The sequence below is a fragment of the Microtus ochrogaster genome, chromosome 1 (assembly GCF_000317375.1).
Source record: "Microtus ochrogaster isolate Prairie Vole_2 chromosome 1, MicOch1.0, whole genome shotgun sequence".
NCBI lineage: Eukaryota > Metazoa > Chordata > Mammalia > Rodentia > Cricetidae > Microtus > Microtus ochrogaster.
The window spans coordinates 74,761,233-74,776,896 of NC_022009.1; the positions used below are offsets into that span (position 1 = coordinate 74,761,233).

Consider the following 15,664-nt stretch of genomic DNA (forward strand, 5'->3'; position numbering starts at 1 on the left):
CTAAATCTTTTGATAAAGAAAACCACTTATGGCAATCTTTATCAAATCATTATTTAGAAATCAGTAGTTGTATAGAACACTGGCAAATCATTTTCTTACCCAATATCTGCCCAACATTTCACTAGTGAATCCCTTATACGGCATTAATGCATACACTTCAAATGATGAAAATCCTGTTCTTTTCAAGACTCAATTTTTAAAGAGCAGGATATTTTCCTTATTTTGGAACAAAGCATGTGACAAAACAAAGTCAATAACTTGTAAATCATATTTCTCTCCTGTCTTTAAATTTTCCAAGATTTTTATAACACACCCACACTATTAATAGATGCCTTAGAAGTTACTTTTATTTACTTAGAATAAATGGGAGCAAAACCACTTTTCATTGAGTTAAATCTAACTTCTTTATAAATCTAACACTTCAAAATGGACATTTATTCTTACTTAAATTGAGCATGTTTTTATTGTTTTCATAATTTTATCTGCCCTGGAAAAGTAGATTTTGGCTTGTTGCCTTAATGTGACACTTGTGTCAAAAGCATGTAGCTTGCACATGTTTACTAACAGATATAACTATTTCCCACAATTCTAACTGAGCATCCAGCTTCACCAATGAAGATATGTAGACCCAACTTTACAATATCTAGATTCTATTCTCGTTTTTACTATTATCATTTTGGTTTACTAATAAATTTAAGCGTTCCATATTTATCCCTGCAAACAATAGCAAGCCTAATATTAACCAAAATGTATGATTATTGCAATGGACTATAGCCCTTATTGCTTCTAGCAGAAATAAAATTGAATAAAAAAATATCTGATACTTCCTGGCACTTGGACACATTTTGAGAGCTCTCCCATTAAGACAGTCAAACACAATTTAACTGTGGTAAGCTTCAAACAAAGCAAAGACGGAGAGACAGATTTGACTCAATACTTTAAACCCAATCTTCAAACACACACACACACACACACACACACACACTCAAAAGGAGCTGCTGATGATTTAAATGACAAAGGAAACTTAGAATTTGCTAACTAAATGTTTAAAAAAGTAAAACATTTGCTGCATCCATTATTTAACACTCAATTAAGACAGGTTAAAGGTCAGTCATCTATGAACTGTGAGTTGTTTATATATTTTTTCAAATTAATTGAGTTCAGTTTCTTCTTTATCAATGATGGGGTATTATGTACCAAATATATATAAACGAAGACATCCTGGTCCCTCAAAGCCTGATGGTATAACCCACAAGGAATCCAATGCATATCCATTTTGAGAACAAAAACTTCATAAGAAGTCTCAGCATTAGAAAAATTTTGTCAGCCACCATGGTATCTAAACTGCTAAACACACAGTTTGAGTAAACACTCCGTAGGCACAGCAGATGAGAAACAGCTGGCAGCCCCAGGCTGTTCACGGCTAAATGAGTTGAAGACTCGTCATCAGAACTACTGAGGGTATTAGTGATAGGATAAGTGTTTGTATGTTTTCCTGCCAATAAACTTCCTTTTGCTCATGGATTCAAATCTAGGGGCTTTGACTGATGCTGGGCATTCCTCGTTTAATGCCTAGAAAAAAACTTGATGTATCTTTAGTTTATCCTTAGTTTACTTCTCTGCTGCTGTGATAAGACACTGAGCAGAAGCAACTTGGGGAGGAAAGGATTGATTTTAGGCTAGAGTTTACAGATTTTATAGGATTTTAGGTTAACTCTACAGGTTAGAGTCTCCCATCAAATGACGTCAGGGGAGGAGCTCAGGGTGGGAAAATGAAAAGACAGAAGAACACTGCTTACTGGCTTATTTTTGTGGCACACTCCACTTGTTTTCTTATGTAACCTAAGACCAGCTGCCCAGGAGTGTCACCACCAGCATTTGGACTGGCACCCCTACATTCATCATGAATCAAGAAATCCCCCCAACAGAAATGTCTCCAGGCCAATTTGATGGAGGCAATCCCTCAGTGAGGATTTCTCTTCCTAGGTGACTCTACGTTAACAAACTGGCATACTTCGTCAATCCTACTATTTGGTATATTTGAATTGATCTGACAGAAATCTGAATAAGGATAGACTGATGAGATGGTTCAGCAGCGAAAGGAGTTCACAGCCAATGCTGATAATCTTGAGTTCGATCTCCAGGACCTACATCGTAGAAGGGGAGAACTCATTCATTTAATTTCTCCTCTGACCTTCAAACATGCTTTTGGATGAGGCGTGCACACACACAAATAAACAAATTATGTGTAATAAAATTACAGATTTTGAAAAGGTATATATTCGAAAAGTGTATGAATGGCTTTTATTTTATTATTTTAAATGACTAACATTGGAGGAGGTTGTTTATTAGTTCCCGGCTGCTTAGACCCAAAATAATCACTCAGAAACCATATTATTTGCAATACTGTTTAGCCAATAACTTAAGCATATTTCTAGCTTGCTCTTATATCCTAAAGTAACCCATCTCCATTAATCTGTGTATCACCACGTGGCTTTGGCTTACTGGGTAAAGTTCCATCCGGCATCATGGCTTCTCTCTGACTCTGCCGTCTTCCTCTCTCTATATATATCTCTTCCAGCCTGGCTATAGTCTGTTAAGCCATTGGCTGAAGGCAGCTCATTTATTCATTAACCAATAAAAGCAATAAATATATAAAAGGACGTCCCACACCAGGCTAAAAGGAAAAAGAATCTGAGAACAAACAAGAAAAATCACCCAACTTTGATTTTTACCTCAGGTGTCTTGAACTCATGATTCTCTTTGTTTTGCCTCAGTGTGCTGGGATTATAGATGAGTGCGACACCCAGGGTTTACAAAGTAAGGCTCTCTAACACAGCCATTGGCTTTTCACATTTATCAAGCTTAGGCTATTGATCTGTAAGAATCCATGAAAGACACTGTTGCTTGCACTTAAATGTTTCCAGGTTTTGGCTACCTTAGCACCTTTCTATAACATGGATGCTCCAGAGAGGCTGGAGCGGTACAGGCACATGGTGACTGTCTGTGGCAAAGGGCTAAAGCTCAGGCCAAGGGTTCAAAGATCTCATTTCATCATAAACTCTTGTGCCAAGAGGCCACCCAACTGCCATGACTGCTGATTAAATGGCGAAATAGTAAATCATGTACAAAACTTAATGATTTCTCTTTGCAGATGAATCAACCTGTTGATCTTCCCCTTCCTTGCTGAAAACAGTGAAGTAGCTCAATATTTTTCCTTGGAATGGGTTTCAGATAGCACTTTAAACACTTTTAATGGTATATGAACTGGCTGAGTCAAAACATGGGTAGGGAGAAGGTATAGAGAGAAGGCTGAATTCAGAGTCCCATGATCCCTCCTTCTAGCCTGAACACAAAGAAAAGATCAGTTAGCTGTCTTCCTGTGCACTGGTGACAGCTACAGGACAGAGGCCCCTTGGAGAAGCATGGCTGTCTCACACCACCTCCAACCTGCTGCTCATTCTCAAGCGCCAGGCACGGTTTGCAGAAGCCATTCTGAATTTAACGATGACAATTTGGAGAATGCAAGCCGCGGGCTGACTTTGAACATGTGTTTGTTTATTGGCAGAGACAGTAGCACACCATTTACTCACAGAGACAAGAGAACAAATCTACACTAATATAAGAATCCATATGCTGACCTTCCCATGCTAGGAGGCACAGCTCTCTGTGAGACCCTAACAAGGGAGGGAATTAAGAACGAGTCAGAGAGAAGCTGCTTTGCTTGTTTTGATGATGTGGGCAGGCAGAGGAATGTGCTTTTGTAAAATAACCTGGAATGCGGCGGAAAATAAATGCACCTTCTGTCTTGTGGAGCGCTATTACAGTGCGACGCTGGGTAAATGCTTACCGGCGTTTCCAAATAGTTTTTGTTCCCTTCATTTCTTTCTTGGCTCCATAATGCAATCCGCATGATTTGAGCACTAGACTTCCAATGAGAGCCCCATTCAGAGCATGTGCAGACAAAACGAGTGGTTTCCTTAGTAATGGGAACTATGTGAGAACCTCAGCCAGCCAGGCTTCTGCAGGAGCTTAGGGATCACACAGAAGCCCTTGGTGGCCACAGTATAGCTGGAGGGCGCCCCAAAGTCCCGCCCATCCAAAGCACTGAACATCCATGGCATCATGGCATCTCTACCAAAATATAAATAACCTCAATGAGAGATTAAGAGTGTAAAAAGCACTCTTAACTCTGAGGGTTAGTTTGCTCATTTTCTAAATCATGTCTATGGAAAGTAAGAGATTTCTCAAGAGACACATGCTGTTCTTTTGATTATGTTTTAAACATTTCCTTACTTCCAGAAGTAAAGCTTGTCTTACCCTTTTTCTGTCTATGCTTAAAGGTTGCTTCTGATTTTTAGTTGTCTCTAAAACGATTGTCTTAAGGAAGAAAGCTTTGAAATTCTTCTGTTAAACAGGGTGCAGGTTTGACTGTGTATAGTCATACACGCAGATATCAATGTGAAGGACATTTATGAACAGGAAATATACTCCAATATTAAAGCTTTACATTTCTCTTTATATGTTTTCTTAAACATCTGTTTCAGGACAATGTAGGACTTACAAAAAGAACTGCTTTCTATCATAAATGAAATCACTAAGTTTTGTCATAACTAATGATCTTCAGGCTGCAGAAATGGCTCATCAGTGAAGTGCTCGCCTGGCAACCATGAGGACCTGAATTTGGATCTCTAGAAGGAGGTAAAAGCTGGACATGATGATGCATGTCAGTAATCCTAATGATGAATGGGTGGTGTGCAAACAGGAAGATTCCCAGAGCTCACTGGCTAGCCAGTCTAGCATGATGGGGGTCCTTCCCCCCCACATACAATGTGGAAAGTAATAAAGAAAGACATCTGATGTCCCTTCTGGCTTCCACAAGTACATACACATACATGTGTGTATACTCACCCACACAGGTACATACATATGAACAAGTACATATGTATATACTATGTACAACAAATAGTGAAAAATAAATTAGTGATCATCAAAGGTAGTCAAACACAACTACCCTGAAAAGTTATGAAAATAATTTTTAAAATATCTGATTTAAAATAATGCTTGCTGATGGGTAATAGTTTATAGATATCATGATGTCCACCTTCTAGTTTGGAGACCAGGAACATGGACAATATTTTGAGCTGTGTGGCACAAATTATGTCAGTATTGTACTATGAATTTGTGGATTAATCTGGTTACAGATTAGAACAACATAAAACCAAAGAACGATAAAATAGTAATAAAAGGAAGCCAAAGAACACCTGAAAAAGAACAGAGCAAGGACTGAGCTGCCACTTGTCAGGGCGCTGACTTGGAGTTTGACTGATATTCCAGCCTCAGCACCACACTAGCTCCCTGATAACAAAAGCCAAACAGCCTCAGTTTCTCTGCTGTGAAAAAGCAGATCCTGGATGTCTCCAGCATCACCGAACACAACTGAACACACACAGTGCTTGTCATATGTCAGTGTCCTGCACACAACTGAACACGCACAGTGCTTGGCATGTGTTAGTGTTTTGCACACAACTGAACACGCACAGTGCTTGGCATGTGTCAGTGTCTTGCACACAACTGAACTGAGCAAGGGCTATTTATTATAATCCTAGGTATTTTTATTTTTTCAGCATGCATAATTTCTCCATTTTCACACCAATACATGTTTCAAATTAAGATCTATCCCACTGTGTTTTGTGGATAGCTGAAAAAAATCATTTCTATTTCTCTGAAAAACAGAAATAATAAATATAATAAAAAATAACAATACTATATTTGCTATCACACACAATTGCACATTGCATTTTTGAAGCAGTAAGGTTCTCTCTCTCTCTCTGTCTCTCTCTGTCTCTCTCTCTCTCTCTCTCTCTCTCTCTCTCTCTCTCTCTCTCTCACACACACACACACACACACACACACACACACACACAAAATAAAAACCAAAAAAAAAACTATAATGGTCTTTTTCATGGCCCGTGTTCACATCAGGTCTTTTACATAATTAGTCTCCAGCCCAGTAGTACATGGATTGTGACGAGCTCTCTTGCACAAGTGTGGAAGCATATACTCTTGCTCACATGTATGTGTAACCAACACATACACATCAACACATATGGGTTTAAGCACTAATTCTGCTCCACTTAAGAATAATTCCTCATTGGAATGTAATAAAACAGAACGGTGACTATAAAGGAAAGAATGCTTCCTCTCTTCTCCATCAAACTTCTAACATCTTTGCATCTGTTTATTAAGCAGTACCTTGAGATAATTACTCTCTGATACAAGCCCAGAGGCAACACTCCAAACTCAGTCTCTCAGAAAAGAGAGCAAATTACCCACAAGAAGAAATCCACTGAAGTTGAGAGAGAAAACAGTGAGAGACGCCACGAGTGTGCTCTAAGGGGAGGAAGATGAAAAGGGATGAGAGCCGCAGCAGACCAGGGTGCAGCAGGGGACATGCATGGATCAGGAAGGTGTGGGAGGAGCAAAATGTGCAAGATCCACTAACAGACTGAACGCAGATTCGAGAGGAGGGCCAAGGAATCTGGACATCTTTAGGTATCTGGGCCAAGATATTACAAGAGAATCACTAAACAAAGGAAGAAAAGAATTCAAGAGGAATCTGAAAGGTCAGTCTTACACACTGGTATGAGGTAGCTGGAGGTCATGTAAACAGAGAAGTTGATCAGAGAGTTGGAAAATGATATAGGATTGAGGATAGCTAGAAGTGTGGGTAGGCAGACGGAACCTGGTTGCAGTGTCAGTGATATGAGAGTGGGAAGGGCATGAGAAGAAAAGATAATTGTGTCTCAGTCAACAAGTAAAGAGCAGTTGCAAAGGAACAAATTTAGAATGTGCTCACAGGAGGCAAATATCAGGGGACAATTATCCAGGTGAGTCTAATAATGAGTAGAAGGGGGTCCAAGAACCAAATTCAGAGGGCACTGCTGATATTCCAGAGTAGAATTTCAGGATCGACCATTAGTGAGGAAACCAGATTTAAAACAAACAAAAACCTTAAAAAGGAAATAACAAATGATGAGGTGACTGCAGGAAATGACAGCTCTTCTGAGAAACTTATTTGAGATGAAAAAGTTGAGATGAAAAAAAAACAGTGCAGAATTAAAGACTTAGGTGAGAACTATTATCATTTTACTGTGAGTCAAAATTAAGAATACGTGTGGCTTATGTAGAAATATGTAAATTGCAGGGTGGTGTGGTAAACAAAACTGACAGATGCAAATTCCTGACAGCACAGAGCGGATGGTTTTGAAGGATCCAGAGAAGGACACTGAGAAACTCAAACTTCAATACAAAAGAGTTGGTGGTGGGTCTGCATAGACGTGCATTAGTGGGTTGGGATGATGAAATTCGGGGACTTCATCAGCAGTGGTCTCATTCTGACGAGTTATGAGAGTCCATAACTGGGACAGGGTGCTAACGTTGAGAACCATCAGGAAAAAGAGGACGAGGGATGACCGAGGACAACACAAGACTATCCTGATTCCGTTTCCCTCTGTAGCAGGCAGCACAGGCACCACTGTGTGATGTTCTCCATGACACCAGCTCACAGTCCCAGGAACAGAGAAGGAAGATCACAGTGCCACTCAGAAGTTCTCCGTGGACACACACAGCAGAGGACTAGGCTGGGAGAATCAAAGGGACTAGTGAGCTCAGAAGGTCAACTTTGGTGAGTGGGAAAGACACAGCAGAGGACATCCAGGGGCAGATGAAGAACTGGTATTAGAAGATGTGAGTATTTGTACTATCCAAAAAGTAGACACAGAGAAGGACTTCTGAATCAACCAGTTGGATGGGAGTTACGGTTAAAAGAACCCAGAGGCTCAACACCTCTGATGTCACATAGTCCCACCTACCCGCAGTACAAAAGCCATGTCCAAGAGGTTGTTATTCACAGGAAAGAAGGGGAAAGGACAAGTAAAGAGGGCCCCTCCTTTGGTTTAAGGGAATTACTAATTGCAAAGCTTCAATCTCTCAAACCTTTACTGATGTGTGATTTCCCTCTGTATGCTGTGAATATTATTGGTGAATAAAGGAACTGCCTTGGCCTGTTGATAGGGCAGGGAAGAGCTAGGCGGGGAAAACTAAACTGAATGCTGGGAGAAAGAAGGCCAAGTGAAGAGAAGCCATGTAGCCCCCGCAGAGACAGATGCTGGATGGAACTTTACCCGGTAAGCTACAGCCACATGGCGATACACAGATTAATGGAGATGGGTTAGTTTAAGATATGAGTTAGCCAGAAATATGCCAGAGTCATTGGCCAACCAAGCAGTGTCTTAAAGAAAATAGTTTCTGGGTGACTATTTCAAGGCTGAGCAGTTGGGAACAGACAAGAGGCTTCTTCACAACACTTTACTGATAACTTGGGTGCAAAAAGATCTTTTTTATCAGAACTCAAGTCTGAAGTCAACTGGCAACTAGGAAACAGTGCATAGTGGAAAGGTGAAGAGGAGAATGTGTACCATATGTAGCAGTGAAATATTTACAGGGATGCTATTAGGACAGGAAAGACAGAGGAAATGCCAGAACATGGTAGTCAAAACCTGAAAACACAAAACACGGCAGCCTTAAGAGACGACAGAATGAGGAGTCTCCAAAACCCATCACTCCTAGAAGCCTACATTTGGATTAAGACATAGACACAAGAATGCCTGTAGAAAGTAGTTGAATCATGGTGAAATCTGTAATTGAATAATGGGAAAGATGAAAATATTAGGAGTCTCCCTGCAGTTCAAGAGAATATATTAGGAAGTTAAGATGGAGCTAATTTTATGAATGAAGGTGATGGCACCAGAATAGCAGGGATGGTTCATCATTCCCTTGAGTGGGTGGCTGTCTCTGGAAGACGCATTCCCTCCAGAAAAGCAATGGCTCTGCACACGGACCACAAAACACATGAAGAGCTTGAACTCTAGGCATCCTGCTCTCCATCACAGAAAAAAGATAAGTGGGCGCCAATGATAGCAGTCACCTTCTAGCTCTTGCTGAGTGGAACTCATGTAAGGATGTCATACAATAGTAATAGAAATTCAAATGATCTTTTTATTTCTAGACGATACAGTATGACTGCACGCCTAAGCATCGTATGCACAAACGTGTTTGCTTACATTTTCTGGACATCGCTGCACTGACCTCTTACTTGGAAAATAATAATTTTCATTAGTCTGTCTTTATAAAAGAACCCATACTAAATTTAAAAATCCTAATGAAATTTGCATAAGAAAACCAAACTATGAGAAAACTTATTTCAGGTTACCTTGGTTTTTAATTTTTGCCTAGAATTTGCATGAAGAACATACATGTCATCTGATTCTTAGGTTTTGGTTCTTGTTAAGAAATTACACGAATCAATAGAGGGAGAGGAAATCAACTGTCTTATTTATAGGGTCCGAAACAAAATGCCTGAACGGGAGAAGAGTTCAGCAGAGAACAAGGCCAGGTCCAGAAAATACACCCTGCTCTCTGATCACAGAAGGCTCGCTGTGAGTAATCTCTGGACTGAAGCCACCAAGTTGACAAAATTTGTTACCCATGAGAGTCTCGGTTTAAATTCTCTTTCACATAAATGGAAGAAAATGATCACAAAATGGCTGTTACTATTGTAGTCAACAATCTTTAATATATAAACTGTATTACTGAACATAAACAGTGCATGGAATCTATTTTTTTTTGCCCTCAACTTGCTCTCAGATCATATATACGCTGAAATACATGTTGAAGCAAAATAAACAGCAATAAAAATTTGAGTCTGATTAAAGTATGATCATGTGTACATATGTGTGTACATATGTGTGTAAGGTGAGGAGATATTTGCACATATATGTGGAGCCAAGAGATAACTTCAGGTCCATGTATTAGTCATCGGGCACTAGCTACCTTCTTATTTATCTTTTAATGTGTGGTAGGGTCTTTCATTGGCTTAAAACTCACCAATTTAGCCAGGATGGCTGGCCAGTGAGCAACAGAAATCTGTCTCTCTCCCTGTCTCCCCAGTGCTGGAATTACAGACGCAGGTCAGTTTGCTGTCGATGCTGTTTTGTCTGTTTGTCAATGTGGACTGTGGGGATGGAGTCAGGTCCTCCTTTATGGACCACAACACTTCGTCAGGTCAGCCACTTCCCAGCCTAGGCATCTCATGGTCTACCAGGGTGAAGTTCATGAAATCGGGTTCTTTTTACCAAGGTGCCTATGCTCAAAAGTTGTCTTTATTATTGGTTTCAGCATGAATGTGATTTAATTACACGCGGATACAACTGAATACTGTTACAAAGGTTAGATGCTGACTGAAGCAAGACAGCGCCAGAGAAGAATTCACATCTTATTTTCAAATAATAGTTATTATTTATACATAGGAGAGCAATAATATTTGATGCACAAAAGTTGAAGGCTTTTTTAAAAGATAAAGAAATGCCACTCATTTATGCCATTTACTTTATTTTTAGCTTTTTATTATGCATATTTTCAGTTATTTCTATACAATTTATAAACTATAGGCCTATATTATTCACATTATCTACCTATCATATCTTTATGTTATTTTACTTTATTTTAAGACAAAGGTCCTAGCATATCACACAGGCGAGGCCAAACTCCTGGGTTTCAGCAAATGTCATGTTTCAATCTCCAGGAAGCCGACATTTTAGTTGTGTGTCACAACGCACAACTGCCTGCTGTATCTAAACACTTTTTTACAACTCTGAATTCCACCATGTATGCAGAAGGTACATGCTTCCCGCCCTCCGTGGGAGAGCAGCTCGGGGCTTTGTTGTTTATAATAATATTTTTAGCATAGCTAATGAACCAGTCAATCTTCTAAATGAAAAGAACTAAGACGGGCAGATCTAAAACAAGAAAGCAACCTTTCGGGCCTGAATGAAAACATATGCGGAAAGTTGGAGGAGAGGATTTGAGAACAAAACAAGAACCAAGGACTTTTCTTCCTGATGCCTCACAAGTTTCCTGGTCTGGGCGTACTCAGATTGACAAATCAACTTCTTTTCTTCAAATGAAGCCATAAGCTTCATTGAAAATAATAGCTAAGTAAAGACCTCATTTCTTTGGTCTGCCTCAAGTCTGTCTGTTGGATGAATCTGAATCTGTGCCTGCTGAATGCCCTCTTGTGTTGGCCTTTCCTGCGGCTCTGTCCCTAACAAAAGCCTTCGCTGTTTTTGACCAACTCAGAAATTATCACATGGGAAGGGGGAAGAAAGACCTCAGGTTTTATGCGCAATTCTACGAGCTAAACCTCCTTTGAGAAGGAAAACAAAAACTGTTATTCAATGTGATTTAGTTCAGCCCTGAAACAACCAACCAGGTTTGCTCACCTTGAGACTCCAAGCTGAGAACTTACTTGCCATTAGCATTAGTCTACAAAGGCCAAACCACTGGGGACCTTAATAGTGTCAGTCCGCTACCTCCAGCAGCTGCTCCATGGGTATGTAGCTCTCTGGACATATCAGTATATGTGTCTGACTAGGCACCATACTTCTTACAGTTTTATTTCTCAAATCATGACAGCAATAAAATTCCGTCACCAACACTAAACAACACAACAATACAAACGCATCTACTGTCTAGTGCATAAAATTCATTTCTTTTTAAAAATAGTGATTTATTTCTGGCATCCCTTGTTGCTGACTACATGGAATTGGTTGGCAAAGCTATCAATCAAATATTCATTTATTTTACAAATGAATATTGAGTGCCCTGTGCAGTGGCCAGAGCACTGGCTGTGTAAGCAGACAGACTTAGTTCAAATTTTGGCCCCTTTACTTAATGTTTGGGGACACTGGGCAAATAAGCACATTTTTCCACGTTTCTATATTGTCTAGTGGGGATAAAAAATATTTGTTATGAAGATGTTAGGTTTAACTGCTTGTAAAACAAGCTCAGGTGCACACTAGCATTTAACAAAGGTTTTCTGTTTTACTCTCTTGAGGAGGGGAGCTTAAAGACATAATAAGGCATATACCCCCACCCCTTCTGAGAATCTTAGAAACTGACATGGGAAGAAGGCAAAATTATAAAAATAATGATGAGAAGTGCTAAGCTTCTAAGAAATCAGCGTGCTCTGGGGCCAAGAAGAAGTCTTCTCTACTAGTGAATCACAGCTGGAGGAACGTGCTGAAGAATGGAAAGGCATAAAAAGTCAAGAAATGGAACAGATAGCAGAAAGGGCACTCCGAACAAGGGAGAATCTCAGGAAAAATGAGGATAGGCTGCCGGAGAATGAGATGAGGATGACAAAGAGAGGGGGGGGTGGGGTGGGAGAGAAAGAGAGGTGGGGGGAGAGGGAGAGAAAGAGTCAGCCTTCGGCTTTACTACACCGCATTAACTTTCCTAGGCTCTGTGTAGGTATCGGCTACTTTAATCCTCAGAAGAATCCTAGGAGGAAAATGATATGCCAAGATGCTACTTAAGCTCCGTGATGACACTTCACAGGGATGACACTTGACACACGCTCTTGATGGAGGAAGGTCATTGGTTGATTTAATAAAGAAGCTGCTTGACCTGATAGGTTAGAACGTAGGTAGGAGGAGCAGAATGCTGGGCGGAAGAGGAAGTGAGGTCAGAGACTCGACAGCTCTCCTCGAGGGGGCAGATGCCTCAGAGAGAGACATGATGCTCCACTCCTGCGGGCAGAGGCGAGAGCTCTGCTCTCTGAGGCACACGCAATGAAGCTCCGACCCAGGATGGACGTAGGCTAGAATCTTCCCGGTAAGCGCACCTTGGGGTGCTACACACAGATGATTGGAAATGGGTTAGTCCAGGAGCGAGAGTTAGCCGAGAAAAGGGCTAGAGCTAAAGAGCCAAGCAGTGTTTAAAAGAATACAGTGTCCGTGTAATTATTTCGGGGCATAAGCTAGCCGTGGCGGGAAGCAGCCCCGCCGCACCTAATTACTACACGCTCTGGTCACAGATCAGGAGGCAGGTAAGGATTCATAGCCAACCAGTTGGTCTTGACCCTGCAGGCAGCTCACTGCCCTGACTGCTTCTCAAAGGAAGACGCAGGAGAATAAATCCTAGAGTAGAATGGCAGCAAGCACGTCTCAAGTTAATAATTCTAGCTACTAAATCCATCAAAAGTATATCCTATTTTTATTTAATGATAAAGGCAGCCCTCTTTCAGCACAATTTAAGGACTAACTATTCATTCACACATTTAAGTTTCTTGCGGGTCATTTTAATTATATCAAATATTCATTTGATAACTGCTATAATACAGATATACAATATAGGTAAAAATGTACACTCGTTATATAGTACGTTTGTAATATACAATTTATATTAGTACTGTGGACATTCCATAAATGAAGAAATGCAGAAACAAAGAAGGAGAACAAGAAGAAAGCAAGAGAGAGAGAAAGGAAGAAGCAGTGACCAGAAGCAGCGGGTCTGTCAATCACCCACTAGATGACAGGGTAGCAGAGCTGAGAAATTCTCCGGAGTCGAGACATCTCACCTCAGGCTCTCTCAGAGCAGTTATGTGTAATAGTTACACCTTCTAGAAGAGTGTTCTCAACCTTCTTAGAGCTGTGACGCTTCAATACCTCATGTGGTGGTGAGCCCCAGCCCTAAAACTATTTAAGTGATTACTTCATAGCTGCAATTTCGCTACTGCTATGAATCATGCTGCAAATATCTGATAGGCAGGATATCTGATGGGAGACTCTTATGAAAGGGCTGTTCCATCCTCAAGGAGGTCAAGACCTACAGGTTGAGAATCATGCTACTATTGTTCTTTTCTCAGGACCAAAAGCAATTTTATGATATCTAATGCCTTCAAATCCTTAGCCATCCACACATGGATGCCTCTTACGGTACGTCACCACAGAGGGGATACTAGTGATATTTTACTGAATGACTGACTTCTGTGGCAAGTTAAGACACTCCCCAAAACATACTTGATTTCAAGTTGCTGATATTTATAACAGGAGGAGAACTACAGCCAAGGAGCTCTCAGTTTCTTCATTCAAGGCCAGAGTCATTTTTCCCTCTAATGAAATCTCATTTGTAAGGCTCTATGATATTATACTTAAAGACAAGTACAATATACTTTTGATTGATCATGCACCTACGTTAGAAGAATAATCTCATTCCTTACATATGAAATACAGTAGTCATTTAGTAAAAACAAATTTCTAGGAAACTGTTATATATAAGGCATCTTTTAGAATACTATTCAATTCTAAATTATAAAAACATTTTATTACTTTATGAATAAGTTGGAACTTAAGCATTACATGTGATTATTAGTTTTATTTTGAAAAGTTATTTTATTATGTATCCTTTTGAGCCTCACAACTTACCTTCAATAATAATTATTATTATTGAAATAATAATATTTATATTATTATAATAATATAACAGTTATATTATTATAATTATAATAATCAACAGATTTCTGGATTTGTCAGTTATAAAGTCAGTACCAATCAATCAAAATAAAATGGTTAAGGAGTCAGTATAATATAAAAGTATTTTTTTTCCAAATAGTTGCTACAATTATAGCAGAATCCTTCCTTCTGTGTGTGTAAGCAAACCTACAAATATTCAAATGACTACAGCAATTCAGTACGCTCCAACTGGAGAAAGTAAAATGAAGGGGCTAAGGAGCTGCATGAGATGCGCACTTCCCTCCCTGGCCGCATCACTGTGTGCCCCCAAGGAGATGCTTGAGGACCTGGAGAGTGTCTGGTAAGAGGCTAACATTCAGAAGAAGATGTCACTTGGCCAATGACGAAGCCACTTTTGTTTTGAACTCATTTTTATCAAAAAGGTTAGGGATATGAATTATTTACTAAAATAAAAATAATTCTGAGAAAGACCTGCAACAGCATTCAAAGTGCTCAGGCAGAAGTTCAAGGCTCTGTCTTTATTGACTAATCATTAAAACCAATAACTAAAGCATTCATATTTTTATTTTTTGATGAAAAAAAAATCCTATAACATGAAAATATCTGGCAGTCAAAGACAACATCAGTGAGGCTAAGCTTCCTGGCATATGGCTATGATGCAGAATACTGCGCTAAATCACTTCAGTAAACACCTTAAGGGAACAATTAGATGCTAAAGCCTTTGTCCCCCATCCCCCAGTAAATCTAATAAATGCCATTTCCTTTTCCTCCACGAGAGGGCAGACTTTCAAAGCAAGGGCTGGAATCCCAGATAAAGCAGCTTTTAACCTGTTGAAAATTGATCCCCGTGTTGCAGTTCTCTCAAGGGGTTTCTCCGGTGCACAGTCTGAAAAGCACACCCATTACGGTCTTCTGCTCGTCACAGGTGTTCATGTGCTGAACACTTCACTATGCTGCGGTGGTTTCTACCCTAAATATCCAAAATGTTTTACATATAATGCTTATCCAGAATATTTTCCTGGTTAAATAGCCAATAAGCTTAAGAATAAAAAGGCTCATTTTAAGTGCTCAATTTATTGCAGTGAAAGGCATAAATCATACATATGACACACAGACAGGTACACACACAAACAATGCAACACATATCCACTTTGTGGCATCTGATTTAGAGAAGTAGTTGTTACTGGAAAAGTTTATTTTTTAAATGCTTTCCCTTACATAACAATGTTGTGGGGTTTGTAGAAGCAAATGTTGGCTGTAATTTAAAAATCTGGTCAGTGCAGATAAGA

The 15,664-nt window shown here is 39.8% G+C and overlaps 1 protein-coding gene across 2 annotated transcripts in view; it reads right to left on the bottom strand.

Annotated features, from left to right (window-relative positions):
* Positions 1–15,664, bottom strand: part of Immp2l (inner mitochondrial membrane peptidase subunit 2) — a 799,387-nt gene that overhangs the window by 372,911 nt on the left and 410,812 nt on the right. The window lies entirely within an intron of this gene.